Below are 21176 nucleotides of genomic sequence, written 5' to 3' on the forward strand. Positions count from 1 at the left end.
TGCTTAAGCAAGAATCTTTGTCACAACAGAACGGTGGTATGGAAAGAAGGCGGTATAAAAAAAAAAAAAAAGTAAATGAAAGGGAGCCAACAGCACGTGGTGTTCCCAGGTGGTCACCCATCCAAGTACTAACCACGCCCGATGTTGCTTAACTTCGGTGATCGGACGAGAACCGGTGTACTCAACATGGTATGGCCGTTGGCGCCCAGATGATGTAGGCGCATGGCGGAATTCGCATTCGGTTCTTATCCCAACACACACAAAATCACACTTTTCGGTCGAAAGCAGCCGCATTCTTTTTTATTGACAATTTGTCACGTTGGCGCGAACGCAATCCTGAGTTCCAAAACTTATGAGCCGGAAGGACGCGCTTCGTGTATTTTTTTTTTTTTTTTGTTGTGAGATTTATAAATTTATTTATTAACATTACATCGTTACAAGCTAACAACTTTACAACATAAAACACGAACAGAATTGTAATTGTAAGCACTTCCTTCCGCAATCCGACGTGCCAGCAGAGCGACTGCCGAATTAGCGGGCGCGCCGCCGTGTGTGTGAGACGCGCAGCTTCTCGTTGCACCTCCTGTCATCCGCTTGGCGCGTGCAGCCTTCGACACTCGCGGAAGACGCATCTTGTCCCTGGTGTCCAGCGCAGGAGGGCTGGCGCGCGGCCGACCGGCGTATGGCCTGTGCGGGGTGTGGCAGAGTCTTGTTGGAGGGCGCCACTGCTGGCGATGTGAGCTTCCTCGCCTCGCCTCGCCTCGCTTCAGACGAGGTGTTTGCGTAATTTGCAGTGCATTAGCACCTTTCCTATCCCTGTCCCTGTCCCCGTCCCGACTTGTCCCGACTTTGCTCGACTGCCGCTCGCTGCCGCTCGGGTCGTGGCCCATATAACAGCGCAAGCACAAGAAACGTCTGCAGGAGATGACGAGACGAGACGAGACGACTAAGGAATAAATTTATAATTACATATCGAAGTAGGAATTGTACACCGCTATACAACAACAGGCGCTGACGTATTTCAGAACACATCTGCCGATTCGTACTGTTTTGTCGTTTTCAAAGACTTCCTGGCGAACTTGGTTAGCACATTCTCCCTCAAACTGAGATATTTACTGCAATTTCGCACCTTATGGTCATTACAGTAGATTAAAATGCTTAAGCAAGAATCTTTGTCACAACAGAACGGTGGTATGGAAAGAAGGCGGTATAAAAAAAAAAAAAAAGTAAATGAAAGGGAGCCAACAGCACGTGGTGTTCCCAGGTGGTCACCCATCCAAGTACTAACCACGCCCGATGTTGCTTAACTTCGGTGATCGGACGAGAACCGGTGTACTCAACATGGTATGGCCGTTGGCGCCCAGATGATGTAGGCGCATGGCGGAATTCGCATTCGGTTCTTATCCCAACACACACAAAATCACACTTTTCGGTCGAAAGCAGCCGCATTCTTTTTTATTGACAATTTGTCACGTTGGCGCGAACGCAATCCTGAGTTCCAAAACTTATGAGCCGGAAGGACGCGCTTCGTGTATTTTTTTTTTTTTTTTGTTGTGAGATTTATAAATTTATTTATTAACATTACATCGTTACAAGCTAACAACTTTACAACATAAAACACGAACAGAATTGTAATTGTAAGCACTTCCTTCCGCAATCCGACGTGCCAGCAGAGCGACTGCCGAATTAGCGGGCGCGCCGCCGTGTGTGTGAGACGCGCAGCTTCTCGTTGCACCTCCTGTCATCCGCTTGGCGCGTGCAGCCTTCGACACTCGCGGAAGACGCATCTTGTCCCTGGTGTCCAGCGCAGGAGGGCTGGCGCGCGGCCGACCGGCGTATGGCCTGTGCGGGGTGTGGCAGAGTCTTGTTGGAGGGCGCCACTGCTGGCGATGTGAGCTTCCTCGCCTCGCCTCGCCTCGCTTCAGACGAGGTGTTTGCGTAATTTGCAGTGCATTAGCACCTTTCCTATCCCTGTCCCTGTCCCCGTCCCGACTTGTCCCGACTTTGCTCGACTGCCGCTCGCTGCCGCTCGGGTCGTGGCCCATATAACAGCGCAAGCACAAGAAACGTCTGCAGGAGATGACGAGACGAGACGAGACGACTAAGGAATAAATTTATAATTACATATCGAAGTAGGAATTGTACACCGCTATACAACAACAGGCGCTGACGTATTTCAGAACACATCTGCCGATTCGTACTGTTTTGTCGTTTTCAAAGACTTCCTAGCGAACTTGGTTAGCACATTCTCCCTCAAACTGAGATATTTACTGCAATTTCGCACCTTATGGTCATTACAGTAGATTAAAATGCTTAAGCAAGAATCTTTGTCACAACAGAACGGTGGTATGGAAAGAAGGCGGTATAAAAAAAAAAAAAGTAAATGAAAGGGAGCCAACAGCACGTGGTGTTCCCAGGTGGTCACCCATCCAAGTACTAACCACGCCCGATGTTGCTTAACTTCGGTGATCGGACGAGAACCGGTGTACTCAACATGGTATGGCCGTTGGCGCCCAGATGATGTAGGCGCATGGCGGAATTCGCATTCGGTTCTTATCCCAACACACACAAAATCACACTTTTCGGTCGAAAGCAGCCGCATTCTTTTTTATTGACAATTTGTCACGTTGGCGCGAACGCAATCCTAAGTTCCAAAACTTATGAGCCGGAAGGACGCGCTTCGTGTATTTTTTTTTTTTTTTTTTTTTGTTGTGAGATTTATAAATTTATTTATTAACATTACATCGTTACAAGCTAACAACTTTACAACATAAAACACGAACAGAATTGTAATTGTAAGCACTTCCTTCCGCAATCCGACGTGCCAGCAGAGCGACTGCCGAATTAGCGGGCGCGCCGCCGTGTGTGTGAGACGCGCAGCTTCTCGTTGCACCTCCTGTCATCCGCTTGGCGCGTGCAGCCTTCGACACTCGCGGAAGACGCATCTTGTCCCTGGTGTCCAGCGCAGGAGGGCTGGCGCGCGGCCGACCGGCGTATGGCCTGTGCGGGGTGTGGCAGAGTCTTGTTGGAGGGCGCCACTGCTGGCGATGTGAGCTTCCTCGCCTCGCCTCGCCTCGCTTCAGACGAGGTGTTTGCGTAATTTGCAGTGCATTAGCACCTTTCCTATCCCTGTCCCTGTCCCCGTCCCGACTTGTCCCGACTTTGCTCGACTGCCGCTCGCTGCCGCTCGGGTCGTGGCCCATATAACAGCGCAAGCACAAGAAACGTCTGCAGGAGATGACGAGACGAGACGAGACGACTAAGGAATAAATTTATAATTACATATCGAAGTAGGAATTGTACACCGCTATACAACAACAGGCGCTGACGTATTTCAGAACACATCTGCCGATTCGTACTGTTTTGTCGTTTTCAAAGACTTCCTAGCGAACTTGGTTAGCACATTCTCTCTCAAACTGAGATATTTACTGCAATTTCGCACCTTATGGTCATTACAGTAGATTAAAATGCTTAAGCAAGAATCTTTGTCACAACAGAACGGTGGTATGGAAAGAGGGCGGTATAAAAAAAAAAGTAAATGAAAGGGAGCCAACAGCACGTGGTGTTCCCAGGTGGTCACCCATCCAAGTACTAACCACGCCCGATGTTGCTTAACTTCGGTGATCGGACGAGAACCGGTGTACTCAACATGGTATGGCCGTTGGCGCCCAGATGATGTAGGCGCAAGGCGGAATTCGCATTCGGTTCTTATCCCAACACACACAAAATCACACTTTTCGGTCGAAAGCAGCCGCATTCTTTTTTATTGACAATTTGTCACGTTGGCGCGAACGCAATCCTGAGTTCCAAAACTTATGAGCCGGAAGGACGCGCTTCGTGTATTTTTTTTTTTTTTTTTTTGTTGTGAGATTTATAAATTTATTTATTAACATTACATCGTTACAAGCTAACAACTTTACAACATAAAACACGAACAGAAAAGTAATTGTAAGCACTTCCTTCCGCAATCCGACGTGCCAGCAGAGCGACTGCCGAATTAGCGGGCGCGCCGCCGTGTGTGTGAGACGCGCAGCTTCTCGTTGCACCTCCTGTCATCCGCTTGGCGCGTGCAGCCTTCGACACTCGCGGAAGACGCATCTTGTCCCTGGTGTCCAGCGCAGGAGGGCTGGCGCGCGGCCGACCGGCGTATGGCCTGTGCGGGGTGTGGCAGAGTCTTGTTGGAGGGCGCCACTGCTGGCGATGTGAGCTTCCTCGCCTCGCCTCGCCTCGCTTCAGACGAGGTGTTTGCGTAATTTGCAGTGCATTAGCACCTTTCCTATCCCTGTCCCTGTCCCCGTCCCGACTTGTCCCGACTTTGCTCGACTGCCGCTCGCTGCCGCTCGGGTCGTGGCCCATATAACAGCGCAAGCACAAGAAACGTCTGCAGGAGATGAGGAGACGAGACGAGACGACTAAAGAATAAATTTATAATTACATATCGAAGTGGGAATTGTACACCGCTACACAACAACAGGCGCTGACGTATTTCAGAACATATCTGCCGATTCGTACTGTTTTGTCGTTTTCAAAGACTTCCTGGCGAACTTGGTTAGCACAATCTCCCTCAAACTGAGATATTTACTGCAATTTCGCACCTTATGGTCATTACAGTAGATTAAAATGCTTAAGCAAGAATCTTTGTCACAACAGAACGGTGGTATGGAAAGAAGGCGGTATAAAAAAAAAAAAAAGTAAATGAAAGGGAGCCAACAGCACGTGGTGTTCCCAGGTGGTCACCCATCCAAGTACTAACCACGCCCGATGTTGCTTAACTTCGGTTATCGGACGAGAACCGGTGTACTCAACATGGTATGGCCGTTGGCGCCCATATAATGTAGGCGCATGGCAGAATTCGCATTCGGTTCTTATCCCAACACACACAAAATCATACTTTTCGGTCGAAAGCAGCCGCATTCTTTTTTATTGACAATTCGTCACGTTAGCGCGAACGCATTCCTGAGTTCCAAAACTTATGAGCCGGAAGGACGCGCTTCGTGTATTTTTGTTGTTGTTGTGAGATTTATAAATTTATTTATTAACATTACACCGTTACAAGCTAACAACTTTACAACATAAAACACGAACAGAATTGCAATTGTAAGCACTTCCTTCCGCAATCCGACGTGCCAGCAGAGCGACTGCCGAATTAGCGGGCGCGCCGCCGTGTGTGTGAGACGCGCAGCTTCTCGTTGCACCTCCTGTCATCCGCTTGGCGCGTGCAGCCTTCGACACTCGCGGAAGACGCATCTTGTCCCTGGTGTCCAGCGCAGGAGGGCTGGCGCGCGGCCGACCGGCGTATGGCCTGTGCGGGGTGTGGCAGAGTGTTGTTGGAGGGCGCCACTGCTGGCGATGTGAGCTTCTTCGCCTCGCCTCGCCTCGCCTCGCCTCAGACGAGGTGTTTGCGTAATTTGCAGTGCATTCGCACCATTCCTGTCCCTGTCCCCGTCCCGACTTGTCCCGACTTTGCTCGACTGCCGCTCGCTGCCGCTCGGGTCGTGGCCCATATAACAGCGCAAGCACAAGAAACGTCTGCAGGAGATGAGGAGACGAGACGAGACGACTAAAGAATAAATTTATAATTACATATCGAAGTGGGAATTGTACACCGCTACACAACAACAGGCGCTGACGTATTTCAGAACATATCTGCCGATTCGTACTGTTTTGTCGTTTTCAAAGACTTCCTGGCGAACTTGGTTAGCACAATCTCCCTCAAACTGAGATATTTACTGCAATTTCGCACCTTATGGTCATTACAGTAGATTAAAATGCTTAAGCAAGAATCTTTGTCACAACAGAACGGTGGTATGGAAAGAAGGCGGTATAAAAAAAAAAAAAAGTAAATGAAAGGGAGCCAACAGCACGTGGTGTTCCCAGGTGGTCACCCATCCAAGTACTAACCACGCCCGATGTTGCTTAACTTCGGTTATCGGACGAGAACCGGTGTACTCAACATGGTATGGCCGTTGGCGCCCATATAATGTAGGCGCATGGCAGAATTCGCATTCGGTTCTTATCCCAACACACACAAAATCATACTTTTCGGTCGAAAGCAGCCGCATTCTTTTTTATTGACAATTCGTCACGTTAGCGCGAACGCATTCCTGAGTTCCAAAACTTATGAGCCGGAAGGACGCGCTTCGTGTATTTTTGTTGTTGTTGTGAGATTTATAAATTTATTTATTAACATTACACCGTTACAAGCTAACAACTTTACAACATAAAACACGAACAGAATTGCAATTGTAAGCACTTCCTTCCGCAATCCGACGTGCCAGCAGAGCGACTGCCGAATTAGCGGGCGCGCCGCCGTGTGTGTGAGACGCGCAGCTTCTCGTTGCACCTCCTGTCATCCGCTTGGCGCGTGCAGCCTTCGACACTCGCGGAAGACGCATCTTGTCCCTGGTGTCCAGCGCAGGAGGGCTGGCGCGCGGCCGACCGGCGTATGGCCTGTGCGGGGTGTGGCAGAGTGTTGTTGGAGGGCGCCACTGCAGGCGATGTGAGCTTCTTCGCCTCGCCTCGCCTCGCCTCGCCTCAGACGAGGTGTTTGCGTAATTTGCAGTGCATTCGCACCATTCCTGTCCCTGTCCCCGTCCCGACTTGTCCCGACTTTGCTCGACTGCCGCTCGCTGCCGCTCGGGTCGTGGCCCATATAACAGCGCAAGCACAAGAAACGTCTGCAGGAGATGAGGAGACGAGACGAGACGACTAAAGAATAAATTTATAATTACATATCGAAGTGGGAATTGTACACCGCTACACAACAACAGGCGCTGACGTATTTCAGAACATATCTGCCGATTCGTACTGTTTTGTCGTTTTCAAAGACTTCCTGGCGAACTTGGTTAGCACAATCTCCCTCAAACTGAGATATTTACTGCAATTTCGCACCTTATGGTCATTACAGTAGATTAAAATGCTTAAGCAAGAATCTTTGTCACAACAGAACGGTGGTATGGAAAGAAGGCGGTATAAAAAAAAAAAAAAGTAAATGAAAGGGAGCCAACAGCACGTGGTGTTCCCAGGTGGTCACCCATCCAAGTACTAACCACGCCCGATGTTGCTTAACTTCGGTTATCGGACGAGAACCGGTGTACTCAACATGGTATGGCCGTTGGCGCCCATATAATGTAGGCGCATGGCAGAATTCGCATTCGGTTCTTATCCCAACACACACAAAATCATACTTTTCGGTCGAAAGCAGCCGCATTCTTTTTTATTGACAATTCGTCACGTTAGCGCGAACGCATTCCTGAGTTCCAAAACTTATGAGCCGGAAGGACGCGCTTCGTGTATTTTTGTTGTTGTTGTGAGATTTATAAATTTATTTATTAACATTACACCGTTACAAGCTAACAACTTTACAACATAAAACACGAACAGAATTGCAATTGTAAGCACTTCCTTCCGCAATCCGACGTGCCAGCAGAGCGACTGCCGAATTAGCGGGCGCGCCGCCGTGTGTGTGAGACGCGCAGCTTCTCGTTGCACCTCCTGTCATCCGCTTGGCGCGTGCAGCCTTCGACACTCGCGGAAGACGCATCTTGTCCCTGGTGTCCAGCGCAGGAGGGCTGGCGCGCGGCCGACCGGCGTATGGCCTGTGCGGGGTGTGGCAGAGTGTTGTTGGAGGGCGCCACTGCTGGCGATGTGAGCTTCTTCGCCTCGCCTCGCCTCGCCTCGCCTCGCCTCAGACGAGGTGTTTGCGTAATTTGCAGTGCATTCGCACCATTCCTGTCCCTGTCCCCGTCCCGACTTGTCCCGACTTTGCTCGACTGCCGCTCGCTGCCGCTCGGGTCGTGGCCCATATAACAGCGCAAGCACAAGAAACGTCTGCAGGAGATGAGGAGACGAGACGAGACGACTAAAGAATAAATTTATAATTACATATCGAAGTGGGAATTGTACACCGCTACACAACAACAGGCGCTGACGTATTTCAGAACATATCTGCCGATTCGTACTGTTTTGTCGTTTTCAAAGACTTCCTGGCGAACTTGGTTAGCACAATCTCCCTCAAACTGAGATATTTACTGCAATTTCGCACCTTATGGTCATTACAGTAGATTAAAATGCTTAAGCAAGAATCTTTGTCACAACAGAACGGTGGTATGGAAAGAAGGCGGTATAAAAAAAAAAAAAAGTAAATGAAAGGGAGCCAACAGCACGTGGTGTTCCCAGGTGGTCACCCATCCAAGTACTAACCACGCCCGATGTTGCTTAACTTCGGTTATCGGACGAGAACCGGTGTACTCAACATGGTATGGCCGTTGGCGCCCATATAATGTAGGCGCATGGCAGAATTCGCATTCGGTTCTTATCCCAACACACACAAAATCATACTTTTCGGTCGAAAGCAGCCGCATTCTTTTTTATTGACAATTCGTCACGTTAGCGCGAACGCATTCCTGAGTTCCAAAACTTATGAGCCGGAAGGACGCGCTTCGTGTATTTTTGTTGTTGTTGTGAGATTTATAAATTTATTTATTAACATTACACCGTTACAAGCTAACAACTTTACAACATAAAACACGAACAGAATTGCAATTGTAAGCACTTCCTTCCGCAATCCGACGTGCCAGCAGAGCGACTGCCGAATTAGCGGGCGCGCCGCCGTGTGTGTGAGACGCGCAGCTTCTCGTTGCACCTCCTGTCATCCGCTTGGCGCGTGCAGCCTTCGACACTCGCGGAAGACGCATCTTGTCCCTGGTGTCCAGCGCAGGAGGGCTGGCGCGCGGCCGACCGGCGTATGGCCTGTGCGGGGTGTGGCAGAGTGTTGTTGGAGGGCGCCACTGCTGGCGATGTGAGCTTCTTCGCCTCGCCTCGCCTCGCCTCGCCTCGCCTCAGACGAGGTGTTTGCGTAATTTGCAGTGCATTCGCACCATTCCTGTCCCTGTCCCCGTCCCGACTTGTCCCGACTTTGCTCGACTGCCGCTCGCTGCCGCTCGGGTCGTGGCCCATATAACAGCGCAAGCACAAGAAACGTCTGCAGGAGATGAGGAGACGAGACGAGACGACTAAAGAATAAATTTATAATTACATATCGAAGTGGGAATTGTACACCGCTACACAACAACAGGCGCTGACGTATTTCAGAACATATCTGCCGATTCGTACTGTTTTGTCGTTTTCAAAGACTTCCTGGCGAACTTGGTTAGCACAATCTCCCTCAAACTGAGATATTTACTGCAATTTCGCACCTTATGGTCATTACAGTAGATTAAAATGCTTAAGCAAGAATCTTTGTCACAACAGAACGGTGGTATGGAAAGAAGGCGGTATAAAAAAAAAAAAAAGTAAATGAAAGGGAGCCAACAGCACGTGGTGTTCCCAGGTGGTCACCCATCCAAGTACTAACCACGCCCGATGTTGCTTAACTTCGGTTATCGGACGAGAACCGGTGTACTCAACATGGTATGGCCGTTGGCGCCCATATAATGTAGGCGCATGGCAGAATTCGCATTCGGTTCTTATCCCAACACACACAAAATCATACTTTTCGGTCGAAAGCAGCCGCATTCTTTTTTATTGACAATTCGTCACGTTAGCGCGAACGCATTCCTGAGTTCCAAAACTTATGAGCCGGAAGGACGCGCTTCGTGTATTTTTGTTGTTGTTGTGAGATTTATAAATTTATTTATTAACATTACACCGTTACAAGCTAACAACTTTACAACATAAAACACGAACAGAATTGCAATTGTAAGCACTTCCTTCCGCAATCCGACGTGCCAGCAGAGCGACTGCCGAATTAGCGGGCGCGCCGCCGTGTGTGTGAGACGCGCAGCTTCTCGTTGCACCTCCTGTCATCCGCTTGGCGCGTGCAGCCTTCGACACTCGCGGAAGACGCATCTTGTCCCTGGTGTCCAGCGCAGGAGGGCTGGCGCGCGGCCGACCGGCGTATGGCCTGTGCGGGGTGTGGCAGAGTGTTGTTGGAGGGCGCCACTGCTGGCGATGTGAGCTTCTTCGCCTCGCCTCGCCTCGCCTCGCCTCGCCTCAGACGAGGTGTTTGCGTAATTTGCAGTGCATTCGCACCATTCCTGTCCCTGTCCCCGTCCCGACTTGTCCCGACTTTGCTCGACTGCCGCTCGCTGCCGCTCGGGTCGTGGCCCATATAACAGCGCAAGCACAAGAAACGTCTGCAGGAGATGAGGAGACGAGACGAGACGACTAAAGAATAAATTTATAATTACATATCGAAGTGGGAATTGTACACCGCTACACAACAACAGGCGCTGACGTATTTCAGAACATATCTGCCGATTCGTACTGTTTTGTCGTTTTCAAAGACTTCCTGGCGAACTTGGTTAGCACAATCTCCCTCAAACTGAGATATTTACTGCAATTTCGCACCTTATGGTCATTACAGTAGATTAAAATGCTTAAGCAAGAATCTTTGTCACAACAGAACGGTGGTATGGAAAGAAGGCGGTATAAAAAAAAAAAAAAGTAAATGAAAGGGAGCCAACAGCACGTGGTGTTCCCAGGTGGTCACCCATCCAAGTACTAACCACGCCCGATGTTGCTTAACTTCGGTTATCGGACGAGAACCGGTGTACTCAACATGGTATGGCCGTTGGCGCCCATATAATGTAGGCGCATGGCAGAATTCGCATTCGGTTCTTATCCCAACACACACAAAATCATACTTTTCGGTCGAAAGCAGCCGCATTCTTTTTTATTGACAATTCGTCACGTTAGCGCGAACGCATTCCTGAGTTCCAAAACTTATGAGCCGGAAGGACGCGCTTCGTGTATTTTTGTTGTTGTTGTGAGATTTATAAATTTATTTATTAACATTACACCGTTACAAGCTAACAACTTTACAACATAAAACACGAACAGAATTGCAATTGTAAGCACTTCCTTCCGCAATCCGACGTGCCAGCAGAGCGACTGCCGAATTAGCGGGCGCGCCGCCGTGTGTGTGAGACGCGCAGCTTCTCGTTGCACCTCCTGTCATCCGCTTGGCGCGTGCAGCCTTCGACACTCGCGGAAGACGCATCTTGTCCCTGGTGTCCAGCGCAGGAGGGCTGGCGCGCGGCCGACCGGCGTATGGCCTGTGCGGGGTGTGGCAGAGTGTTGTTGGAGGGCGCCACTGCTGGCGATGTGAGCTTCTTCGCCTCGCCTCGCCTCGCCTCGCCTCAGACGAGGTGTTTGCGTAATTTGCAGTGCATTCGCACCATTCCTGTCCCTGTCCCCGTCCCGACTTGTCCCGACTTTGCTCGACTGCCGCTCGCTGCCGCTCGGGTCGTGGCCCATATAACAGCGCAAGCACAAGAAACGTCTGCAGGAGATGAGGAGACGAGACGAGACGACTAAAGAATAAATTTATAATTACATATCGAAGTGGGAATTGTACACCGCTACACAACAACAGGCGCTGACGTATTTCAGAACATATCTGCCGATTCGTACTGTTTTGTCGTTTTCAAAGACTTCCTGGCGAACTTGGTTAGCACAATCTCCCTCAAACTGAGATATTTACTGCAATTTCGCACCTTATGGTCATTACAGTAGATTAAAATGCTTAAGCAAGAATCTTTGTCACAACAGAACGGTGGTATGGAAAGAAGGCGGTATAAAAAAAAAAAAAAGTAAATGAAAGGGAGCCAACAGCACGTGGTGTTCCCAGGTGGTCACCCATCCAAGTACTAACCACGCCCGATGTTGCTTAACTTCGGTTATCGGACGAGAACCGGTGTACTCAACATGGTATGGCCGTTGGCGCCCATATAATGTAGGCGCATGGCAGAATTCGCATTCGGTTCTTATCCCAACACACACAAAATCATACTTTTCGGTCGAAAGCAGCCGCATTCTTTTTTATTGACAATTCGTCACGTTAGCGCGAACGCATTCCTGAGTTCCAAAACTTATGAGCCGGAAGGACGCGCTTCGTGTATTTTTGTTGTTGTTGTGAGATTTATAAATTTATTTATTAACATTACACCGTTACAAGCTAACAACTTTACAACATAAAACACGAACAGAATTGCAATTGTAAGCACTTCCTTCCGCAATCCGACGTGCCAGCAGAGCGACTGCCGAATTAGCGGGCGCGCCGCCGTGTGTGTGAGACGCGCAGCTTCTCGTTGCACCTCCTGTCATCCGCTTGGCGCGTGCAGCCTTCGACACTCGCGGAAGACGCATCTTGTCCCTGGTGTCCAGCGCAGGAGGGCTGGCGCGCGGCCGACCGGCGTATGGCCTGTGCGGGGTGTGGCAGAGTGTTGTTGGAGGGCGCCACTGCTGGCGATGTGAGCTTCTTCGCCTCGCCTCGCCTCGCCTCGCCTCAGACGAGGTGTTTGCGTAATTTGCAGTGCATTCGCACCATTCCTGTCCCTGTCCCCGTCCCGACTTGTCCCGACTTTGCTCGACTGCCGCTCGCTGCCGCTCGGGTCGTGGCCCATATAACAGCGCAAGCACAAGAAACGTCTGCAGGAGATGAGGAGACGAGACGAGACGACTAAAGAATAAATTTATAATTACATATCGAAGTGGGAATTGTACACCGCTACACAACAACAGGCGCTGACGTATTTCAGAACATATCTGCCGATTCGTACTGTTTTGTCGTTTTCAAAGACTTCCTGGCGAACTTGGTTAGCACAATCTCCCTCAAACTGAGATATTTACTGCAATTTCGCACCTTATGGTCATTACAGTAGATTAAAATGCTTAAGCAAGAATCTTTGTCACAACAGAACGGTGGTATGGAAAGAAGGCGGTATAAAAAAAAAAAAAAGTAAATGAAAGGGAGCCAACAGCACGTGGTGTTCCCAGGTGGTCACCCATCCAAGTACTAACCACGCCCGATGTTGCTTAACTTCGGTTATCGGACGAGAACCGGTGTACTCAACATGGTATGGCCGTTGGCGCCCATATAATGTAGGCGCATGGCAGAATTCGCATTCGGTTCTTATCCCAACACACACAAAATCATACTTTTCGGTCGAAAGCAGCCGCATTCTTTTTTATTGACAATTCGTCACGTTAGCGCGAACGCATTCCTGAGTTCCAAAACTTATGAGCCGGAAGGACGCGCTTCGTGTATTTTTGTTGTTGTTGTGAGATTTATAAATTTATTTATTAACATTACACCGTTACAAGCTAACAACTTTACAACATAAAACACGAACAGAATTGCAATTGTAAGCACTTCCTTCCGCAATCCGACGTGCCAGCAGAGCGACTGCCGAATTAGCGGGCGCGCCGCCGTGTGTGTGAGACGCGCAGCTTCTCGTTGCACCTCCTGTCATCCGCTTGGCGCGTGCAGCCTTCGACACTCGCGGAAGACGCATCTTGTCCCTGGTGTCCAGCGCAGGAGGGCTGGCGCGCGGCCGACCGGCGTATGGCCTGTGCGGGGTGTGGCAGAGTGTTGTTGGAGGGCGCCACTGCTGGCGATGTGAGCTTCTTCGCCTCGCCTCGCCTCGCCTCGCCTCAGACGAGGTGTTTGCGTAATTTGCAGTGCATTCGCACCATTCCTGTCCCTGTCCCCGTCCCGACTTGTCCCGACTTTGCTCGACTGCCGCTCGCTGCCGCTCGGGTCGTGGCCCATATAACAGCGCAAGCACAAGAAACGTCTGCAGGAGATGAGGAGACGAGACGAGACGACTAAAGAATAAATTTATAATTACATATCGAAGTGGGAATTGTACACCGCTACACAACAACAGGCGCTGACGTATTTCAGAACATATCTGCCGATTCGTACTGTTTTGTCGTTTTCAAAGACTTCCTGGCGAACTTGGTTAGCACAATCTCCCTCAAACTGAGATATTTACTGCAATTTCGCACCTTATGGTCATTACAGTAGATTAAAATGCTTAAGCAAGAATCTTTGTCACAACAGAACGGTGGTATGGAAAGAAGGCGGTATAAAAAAAAAAAAAAGTAAATGAAAGGGAGCCAACAGCACGTGGTGTTCCCAGGTGGTCACCCATCCAAGTACTAACCACGCCCGATGTTGCTTAACTTCGGTTATCGGACGAGAACCGGTGTACTCAACATGGTATGGCCGTTGGCGCCCATATAATGTAGGCGCATGGCAGAATTCGCATTCGGTTCTTATCCCAACACACACAAAATCATACTTTTCGGTCGAAAGCAGCCGCATTCTTTTTTATTGACAATTCGTCACGTTAGCGCGAACGCATTCCTGAGTTCCAAAACTTATGAGCCGGAAGGACGCGCTTCGTGTATTTTTGTTGTTGTTGTGAGATTTATAAATTTATTTATTAACATTACACCGTTACAAGCTAACAACTTTACAACATAAAACACGAACAGAATTGCAATTGTAAGCACTTCCTTCCGCAATCCGACGTGCCAGCAGAGCGACTGCCGAATTAGCGGGCGCGCCGCCGTGTGTGTGAGACGCGCAGCTTCTCGTTGCACCTCCTGTCATCCGCTTGGCGCGTGCAGCCTTCGACACTCGCGGAAGACGCATCTTGTCCCTGGTGTCCAGCGCAGGAGGGCTGGCGCGCGGCCGACCGGCGTATGGCCTGTGCGGGGTGTGGCAGAGTGTTGTTGGAGGGCGCCACTGCTGGCGATGTGAGCTTCTTCGCCTCGCCTCGCCTCGCCTCGCCTCAGACGAGGTGTTTGCGTAATTTGCAGTGCATTCGCACCATTCCTGTCCCTGTCCCCGTCCCGACTTGTCCCGACTTTGCTCGACTGCCGCTCGCTGCCGCTCGGGTCGTGGCCCATATAACAGCGCAAGCACAAGAAACGTCTGCAGGAGATGAGGAGACGAGACGAGACGACTAAAGAATAAATTTATAATTACATATCGAAGTGGGAATTGTACACCGCTACACAACAACAGGCGCTGACGTATTTCAGAACATATCTGCCGATTCGTACTGTTTTGTCGTTTTCAAAGACTTCCTGGCGAACTTGGTTAGCACAATCTCCCTCAAACTGAGATATTTACTGCAATTTCGCACCTTATGGTCATTACAGTAGATTAAAATGCTTAAGCAAGAATCTTTGTCACAACAGAACGGTGGTATGGAAAGAAGGCGGTATAAAAAAAAAAAAAAGTAAATGAAAGGGAGCCAACAGCACGTGGTGTTCCCAGGTGGTCACCCATCCAAGTACTAACCACGCCCGATGTTGCTTAACTTCGGTTATCGGACGAGAACCGGTGTACTCAACATGGTATGGCCGTTGGCGCCCATATAATGTAGGCGCATGGCAGAATTCGCATTCGGTTCTTATCCCAACACACACAAAATCATACTTTTCGGTCGAAAGCAGCCGCATTCTTTTTTATTGACAATTCGTCACGTTAGCGCGAACGCATTCCTGAGTTCCAAAACTTATGAGCCGGAAGGACGCGCTTCGTGTATTTTTGTTGTTGTTGTGAGATTTATAAATTTATTTATTAACATTACACCGTTACAAGCTAACAACTTTACAACATAAAACACGAACAGAATTGCAATTGTAAGCACTTCCTTCCGCAATCCGACGTGCCAGCAGAGCGACTGCCGAATTAGCGGGCGCGCCGCCGTGTGTGTGAGACGCGCAGCTTCTCGTTGCACCTCCTGTCATCCGCTTGGCGCGTGCAGCCTTCGACACTCGCGGAAGACGCATCTTGTCCCTGGTGTCCAGCGCAGGAGGGCTGGCGCGCGGCCGACCGGCGTATGGCCTGTGCGGGGTGTGGCAGAGTGTTGTTGGAGGGCGCCACTGCTGGCGATGTGAGCTTCTTCGCCTCGCCTCGCCTCGCCTCGCCTCAGACGAGGTGTTTGCGTAATTTGCAGTGCATTCGCACCATTCCTGTCCCTGTCCCCGTCCCGACTTGTCCCGACTTTGCTCGACTGCCGCTCGCTGCCGCTCGGGTCGTGGCCCATATAACAGCGCAAGCACAAGAAACGTCTGCAGGAGATGAGGAGACGAGACGAGACGACTAAAGAATAAATTTATAATTACATATCGAAGTGGGAATTGTACACCGCTACACAACAACAGGCGCTGACGTATTTCAGAACATATCTGCCGATTCGTACTGTTTTGTCGTTTTCAAAGACTTCCTGGCGAACTTGGTTAGCACAATCTCCCTCAAACTGAGATATTTACTGCAATTTCGCACCTTATGGTCATTACAGTAGATTAAAATGCTTAAGCAAGAATCTTTGTCACAACAGAACGGTGGTATGGAAAGAAGGCGGTATAAAAAAAAAAAAAAGTAAATGAAAGGGAGCCAACAGCACGTGGTGTTCCCAGGTGGTCACCCATCCAAGTACTAACCACGCCCGATGTTGCTTAACTTCGGTTATCGGACGAGAACCGGTGTACTCAACATGGTATGGCCGTTGGCGCCCATATAATGTAGGCGCATGGCAGAATTCGCATTCGGTTCTTATCCCAACACACACAAAATCATACTTTTCGGTCGAAAGCAGCCGCATTCTTTTTTATTGACAATTCGTCACGTTAGCGCGAACGCATTCCTGAGTTCCAAAACTTATGAGCCGGAAGGACGCGCTTCGTGTATTTTTGTTGTTGTTGTGAGATTTATAAATTTATTTATTAACATTACACCGTTACAAGCTAACAACTTTACAACATAAAACACGAACAGAATTGCAATTGTAAGCACTTCCTTCCGCAATCCGACGTGCCAGCAGAGCGACTGCCGAATTAGCGGGCGCGCCGCCGTGTGTGTGAGACGCGCAGCTTCTCGTTGCACCTCCTGTCATCCGCTTGGCGCGTGCAGCCTTCGACACTCGCGGAAGACGCATCTTGTCCCTGGTGTCCAGCGCAGGAGGGCTGGCGCGCGGCCGACCGGCGTATGGCCTGTGCGGGGTGTGGCAGAGTGTTGTTGGAGGGCGCCACTGCTGGCGATGTGAGCTTCTTCGCCTCGCCTCGCCTCGCCTCGCCTCAGACGAGGTGTTTGCGTAATTTGCAGTGCATTCGCACCATTCCTGTCCCTGTCCCCGTCCCGACTTGTCCCGACTTTGCTCGACTGCCGCTCGCTGCCGCTCGGGTCGTGGCCCATATAACAGCGCAAGCACAAGAAACGTCTGCAGGAGATGAGGAGACGAGACGAGACGACTAAAGAATAAATTTATAATTACATATCGAAGTGGGAATTGTACACCGCTACACAACAACAGGCGCTGACGTATTTCAGAACATATCTGCCGATTCGTACTGTTTTGTCGTTTTCAAAGACTTCCTGGCGAACTTGGTTAGCACAATCTCCCTCAAACTGAGATATTTACTGCAATTTCGCACCTTATGGTCATTACAGTAGATTAAAATGCTTAAGCAAGAATCTTTGTCACAACAGAACGGTGGTATGGAAAGAAGGCGGTATAAAAAAAAAAAAAAGTAAATGAAAGGGAGCCAACAGCACGTGGTGTTCCCAGGTGGTCACCCATCCAAGTACTAACCACGCCCGATGTTGCTTAACTTCGGTTATCGGACGAGAACCGGTGTACTCAACATGGTATGGCCGTTGGCGCCCATATAATGTAGGCGCATGGCAGAATTCGCATTCGGTTCTTATCCCAACACACACAAAATCATACTTTTCGGTCGAAAGCAGCCGCATTCTTTTTTATTGACAATTCGTCACGTTAGCGCGAACGCATTCCTGAGTTCCAAAACTTATGAGCCGGAAGGACGCGCTTCGTGTATTTTTGTTGTTGTTGTGAGATTTATAAATTTATTTATTAACATTACACCGTTACAAGCTAACAACTTTACAACATAAAACACGAACAGAATTGCAATTGTAAGCACTTCCTTCCGCAATCCGACGTGCCAGCAGAGCGACTGCCGAATTAGCGGGCGCGCCGCCGTGTGTGTGAGACGCGCAGCTTCTCGTTGCACCTCCTGTCATCCGCTTGGCGCGTGCAGCCTTCGACACTCGCGGAAGACGCATCTTGTCCCTGGTGTCCAGCGCAGGAGGGCTGGCGCGCGGCCGACCGGCGTATGGCCTGTGCGGGGTGTGGCAGAGTGTTGTTGGAGGGCGCCACTGCTGGCGATGTGAGCTTCTTCGCCTCGCCTCGCCTCGCCTCGCCTCGCCTCAGACGAGGTGTTTGCGTAATTTGCAGTGCATTCGCACCATTCCTGTCCCTGTCCCCGTCCCGACTTGTCCCGACTTTGCTCGACTGCCGCTCGCTGCCGCTCGGGTCGTGGCCCATATAACAGCGCAAGCACAAGAAACGTCTGCAGGAGATGAGGAGACGAGACGAGACGACTAAAGAATAAATTTATAATTACATATCGAAGTGGGAATTGTACACCGCTACACAACAACAGGCGCTGACGTATTTCAGAACATATCTGCCGATTCGTACTGTTTTGTCGTTTTCAAAGACTTCCTGGCGAACTTGGTTAGCACAATCTCCCTCAAACTGAGATATTTACTGCAATTTCGCACCTTATGGTCATTACAGTAGATTAAAATGCTTAAGCAAGAATCTTTGTCACAACAGAACGGTGGTATGGAAAGAAGGCGGTATAAAAAAAAAAAAAGTAAATGAAAGGGAGCCAACAGCACGTGGTGTTCCCAGGTGGTCACCCATCCAAGTACTAACCACGCCCGATGTTGCTTAACTTCGGTTATCGGACGAGAACCGGTGTACTCAACATGGTATGGCCGTTGGCGCCCATATAATGTAGGCGCATGGCAGAATTCGCATTCGGTTCTTATCCCAACACACACAAAATCATACTTTTCGGTCGAAAGCAGCCGCATTCTTTTTATTGACAATTCGTCACGTTAGCGCGAACGCATTCCTGAGTTCCAAAACTTATGAGCCGGAAGGACGCGCTTCGTGTATTTTTGTTGTTGTTGTGAGATTTATAAATTTATTTATTAACATTACACCGTTACAAGCTAACAACTTTACAACATAAAACACGAACAGAATTGCAATTGTAAGCACTTCCTTCCGCAATCCGACGTGCCAGCAGAGCGACTGCCGAATTAGCGGGCGCGCCGCCGTGTGTGTGAGACGCGCAGCTTCTCGTTGCACCTCCTGTCATCCGCTTGGCGCGTGCAGCCTTCGACACTCGCGGAAGACGCATCTTGTCCCTGGTGTCCAGCGCAGGAGGGCTGGCGCGCGGCCGACCGGCGTATGGCCTGTGCGGGGTGTGGCAGAGTGTTGTTGGAGGGCGCCACTGCTGGCGATGTGAGCTTCTTCGCCTCGCCTCGCCTCGCCTCGCCTCAGACGAGGTGTTTGCGTAATTTGCAGTGCATTCGCACCATTCCTGTCCCTGTCCCCGTCCCGACTTGTCCCGACTTTGCTCGACTGCCGCTCGCTGCCGCTCGGGTCGTGGCCCATATAACAGCGCAAGCACAAGAAACGTCTGCAGGAGATGAGGAGACGAGACGAGACGACTAAAGAATAAATTTATAATTACATATCGAAGTGGGAATTGTACACCGCTACACAACAACAGGCGCTGACGTATTTCAGAACATATCTGCCGATTCGTACTGTTTTGTCGTTTTCAAAGACTTCCTGGCGAACTTGGTTAGCACAATCTCCCTCAAACTGAGATATTTACTGCAATTTCGCACCTTATGGTCATTACAGTAGATTAAAATGCTTAAGCAAGAATCTTTGTCACAACAGAACGGTGGTATGGAAAGAAGGCGGTATAAAAAAAAAAAAGTAAATGAAAGGGAGCCAACAGCACGTGGTGTTCCCAGGTGGTCACCCATCCAAGTACTAACCACGCCCGATGTTGCTTAACTTCGGTTATCGGACGAGAACCGGTGTACTCAACATGGTATGGCCGTTGGCGCCCATATAATGTAGGCGCATGGCAGAATTCGCATTCGGTTCTTATCCCAACACACACAAAATCATACTTTTCGGTCGAAAGCAGCCGCATTCTTTTTTATTGACAATTCGTCACGTTAGCGCGAACGCATTCCTGAGTTCCAAAACTTATGAGCCGGAAGGACGCGCTTCGTGTATTTTTGTTGTTGTTGTGAGATTTATAAATTTATTTATTAACATTACACCGTTACAAGCTAACAACTTTACAACATAAAACACGAACAGAATTGCAATTGTAAGCACTTCCTTCCGCAATCCGACGTGCCAGCAGAGCGACTGCCGAATTAGCGGGCGCGCCGCCGTGTGTGTGAGACGCGCAGCTTCTCGTTGCACCTCCTGTCATCCGCTTGGCGCGTGCAGCCTTCGACACTCGCGGAAGACGCATCTTGTCCCTGGTGTCCAGCGCAGGAGGGCTGGCGCGCGGCCGACCGGCGTATGGCCTGTGCGGGGTGTGGCAGAGTGTTGTTGGAGGGCGCCACTGCTGGCGATGTGAGCTTCTTCGCCTCGCCTCGCCTCGCCTCGCCTCGCCTCAGACGAGGTGTTTGCGTAATTTGCAGTGCATTCGCACCATTCCTGTCCCTGTCCCCGTCCCGACTTGTCCCGACTTTGCTCGACTGCCGCTCGCTGCCGCTCGGGTCGTGGCCCATATAACAGCGCAAGCACAAGAAACGTCTGCAGGAGATGAGGAGACGAGACGAGACGACTAAAGAATAAATTTATAATTACATATCGAAGTGGGAATTGTACACCGCTACACAACAACAGGCGCTGACGTATTTCAGAACATATCTGCCGATTCGTACTGTTTTGTCGTTTTCAAAGACTTCCTGGCGAACTTGGTTAGCACAATCTCCCTCAAACTGAGATATTTACTGCAATTTCGCACCTTATGGTCATTACAGTAGATTAAAATGCTTAAGCAAGAATCTTTGTCACAACAGAACGGTGGTATGGAAAGAAGGCGGTATAAAAAAAAAAAAAAGTAAATGAAAGGGAGCCAACAGCACGTGGTGTTCCCAGGTGGTCACCCATCCAAGTACTAACCACGCCCGATGTTGCTTAACTTCGGTTATCGGACGAGAACCGGTGTACTCAACATGGTATGGCCGTTGGCGCCCATATAATGTAGGCGCATGGCAGAATTCGCATTCGGTTCTTATCCCAACACACACAAAATCATACTTTTCGGTCGAAAGCAGCCGCATTCTTTTTTATTGACAATTCGTCACGTTAGCGCGAACGCATTCCTGAGTTCCAAAACTTATGAGCCGGAAGGACGCGCTTCGTGTATTTTTGTTGTTGTTGTGAGATTTATAAATTTATTTATTAACATTACACCGTTACAAGCTAACAACTTTACAACATAAAACACGA

The 21176-nt window shown here is 49.7% G+C and overlaps 19 non-coding genes across 19 annotated transcripts; all 19 read right to left on the bottom strand.

Moving 5' to 3' along the window:
• Positions 1-84: 84 nt before the first annotated feature.
• LOC124563137 lies at positions 85-203 on the bottom strand. The gene has a single exon (XR_006969922.1). It is a non-coding gene; the product is annotated as a 5S ribosomal RNA (ribosomal RNA).
• Positions 204-1239: 1036 nt separating this feature from the next.
• Positions 1240-1358, bottom strand: LOC124563138. The gene has a single exon (XR_006969923.1). It is a non-coding gene; the product is annotated as a 5S ribosomal RNA (ribosomal RNA).
• A 1034-nt stretch (positions 1359-2392) lies between these two features.
• On the bottom strand, positions 2393-2511 carry LOC124563139. Its single transcript, XR_006969924.1, has one exon. It is a non-coding gene; the product is annotated as a 5S ribosomal RNA (ribosomal RNA).
• A 1036-nt stretch (positions 2512-3547) lies between these two features.
• LOC124563140 lies at positions 3548-3666 on the bottom strand. The gene has a single exon (XR_006969925.1). It is a non-coding gene; the product is annotated as a 5S ribosomal RNA (ribosomal RNA).
• A 1038-nt stretch (positions 3667-4704) lies between these two features.
• On the bottom strand, positions 4705-4823 carry LOC124563265. Its single transcript, XR_006970037.1, has one exon. It is a non-coding gene; the product is annotated as a 5S ribosomal RNA (ribosomal RNA).
• A 1029-nt stretch (positions 4824-5852) lies between these two features.
• LOC124563266 lies at positions 5853-5971 on the bottom strand. The gene has a single exon (XR_006970038.1). It is a non-coding gene; the product is annotated as a 5S ribosomal RNA (ribosomal RNA).
• A 1029-nt stretch (positions 5972-7000) lies between these two features.
• LOC124563267 lies at positions 7001-7119 on the bottom strand. Its single transcript, XR_006970039.1, has one exon. It is a non-coding gene; the product is annotated as a 5S ribosomal RNA (ribosomal RNA).
• A 1034-nt stretch (positions 7120-8153) lies between these two features.
• LOC124563268 lies at positions 8154-8272 on the bottom strand. The gene has a single exon (XR_006970040.1). It is a non-coding gene; the product is annotated as a 5S ribosomal RNA (ribosomal RNA).
• A 1034-nt stretch (positions 8273-9306) lies between these two features.
• LOC124563269 lies at positions 9307-9425 on the bottom strand. The gene has a single exon (XR_006970041.1). It is a non-coding gene; the product is annotated as a 5S ribosomal RNA (ribosomal RNA).
• A 1034-nt stretch (positions 9426-10459) lies between these two features.
• LOC124563270 lies at positions 10460-10578 on the bottom strand. The gene has a single exon (XR_006970042.1). It is a non-coding gene; the product is annotated as a 5S ribosomal RNA (ribosomal RNA).
• Positions 10579-11607: 1029 nt separating this feature from the next.
• On the bottom strand, positions 11608-11726 carry LOC124563272. Its single transcript, XR_006970044.1, has one exon. It is a non-coding gene; the product is annotated as a 5S ribosomal RNA (ribosomal RNA).
• A 1029-nt stretch (positions 11727-12755) lies between these two features.
• LOC124563273 lies at positions 12756-12874 on the bottom strand. The gene has a single exon (XR_006970045.1). It is a non-coding gene; the product is annotated as a 5S ribosomal RNA (ribosomal RNA).
• A 1029-nt stretch (positions 12875-13903) lies between these two features.
• On the bottom strand, positions 13904-14022 carry LOC124563275. Its single transcript, XR_006970046.1, has one exon. It is a non-coding gene; the product is annotated as a 5S ribosomal RNA (ribosomal RNA).
• A 1029-nt stretch (positions 14023-15051) lies between these two features.
• On the bottom strand, positions 15052-15170 carry LOC124563276. Its single transcript, XR_006970047.1, has one exon. It is a non-coding gene; the product is annotated as a 5S ribosomal RNA (ribosomal RNA).
• A 1029-nt stretch (positions 15171-16199) lies between these two features.
• LOC124563277 lies at positions 16200-16318 on the bottom strand. Its single transcript, XR_006970048.1, has one exon. It is a non-coding gene; the product is annotated as a 5S ribosomal RNA (ribosomal RNA).
• Positions 16319-17347: 1029 nt separating this feature from the next.
• On the bottom strand, positions 17348-17466 carry LOC124563278. The gene has a single exon (XR_006970049.1). It is a non-coding gene; the product is annotated as a 5S ribosomal RNA (ribosomal RNA).
• A 1033-nt stretch (positions 17467-18499) lies between these two features.
• Positions 18500-18618, bottom strand: LOC124563279. Its single transcript, XR_006970050.1, has one exon. It is a non-coding gene; the product is annotated as a 5S ribosomal RNA (ribosomal RNA).
• Positions 18619-19644: 1026 nt separating this feature from the next.
• Positions 19645-19763, bottom strand: LOC124563280. Its single transcript, XR_006970051.1, has one exon. It is a non-coding gene; the product is annotated as a 5S ribosomal RNA (ribosomal RNA).
• Positions 19764-20797: 1034 nt separating this feature from the next.
• Positions 20798-20916, bottom strand: LOC124563281. The gene has a single exon (XR_006970052.1). It is a non-coding gene; the product is annotated as a 5S ribosomal RNA (ribosomal RNA).
• Between the last annotated feature and the right edge of the window lie 260 nt (positions 20917-21176).

Source organism: Schistocerca americana, unplaced genomic scaffold, assembly GCF_021461395.2.
Source record: "Schistocerca americana isolate TAMUIC-IGC-003095 unplaced genomic scaffold, iqSchAmer2.1 HiC_scaffold_119, whole genome shotgun sequence".
Classification (NCBI taxonomy): Eukaryota; Metazoa; Arthropoda; class Insecta; order Orthoptera; family Acrididae; genus Schistocerca; species Schistocerca americana.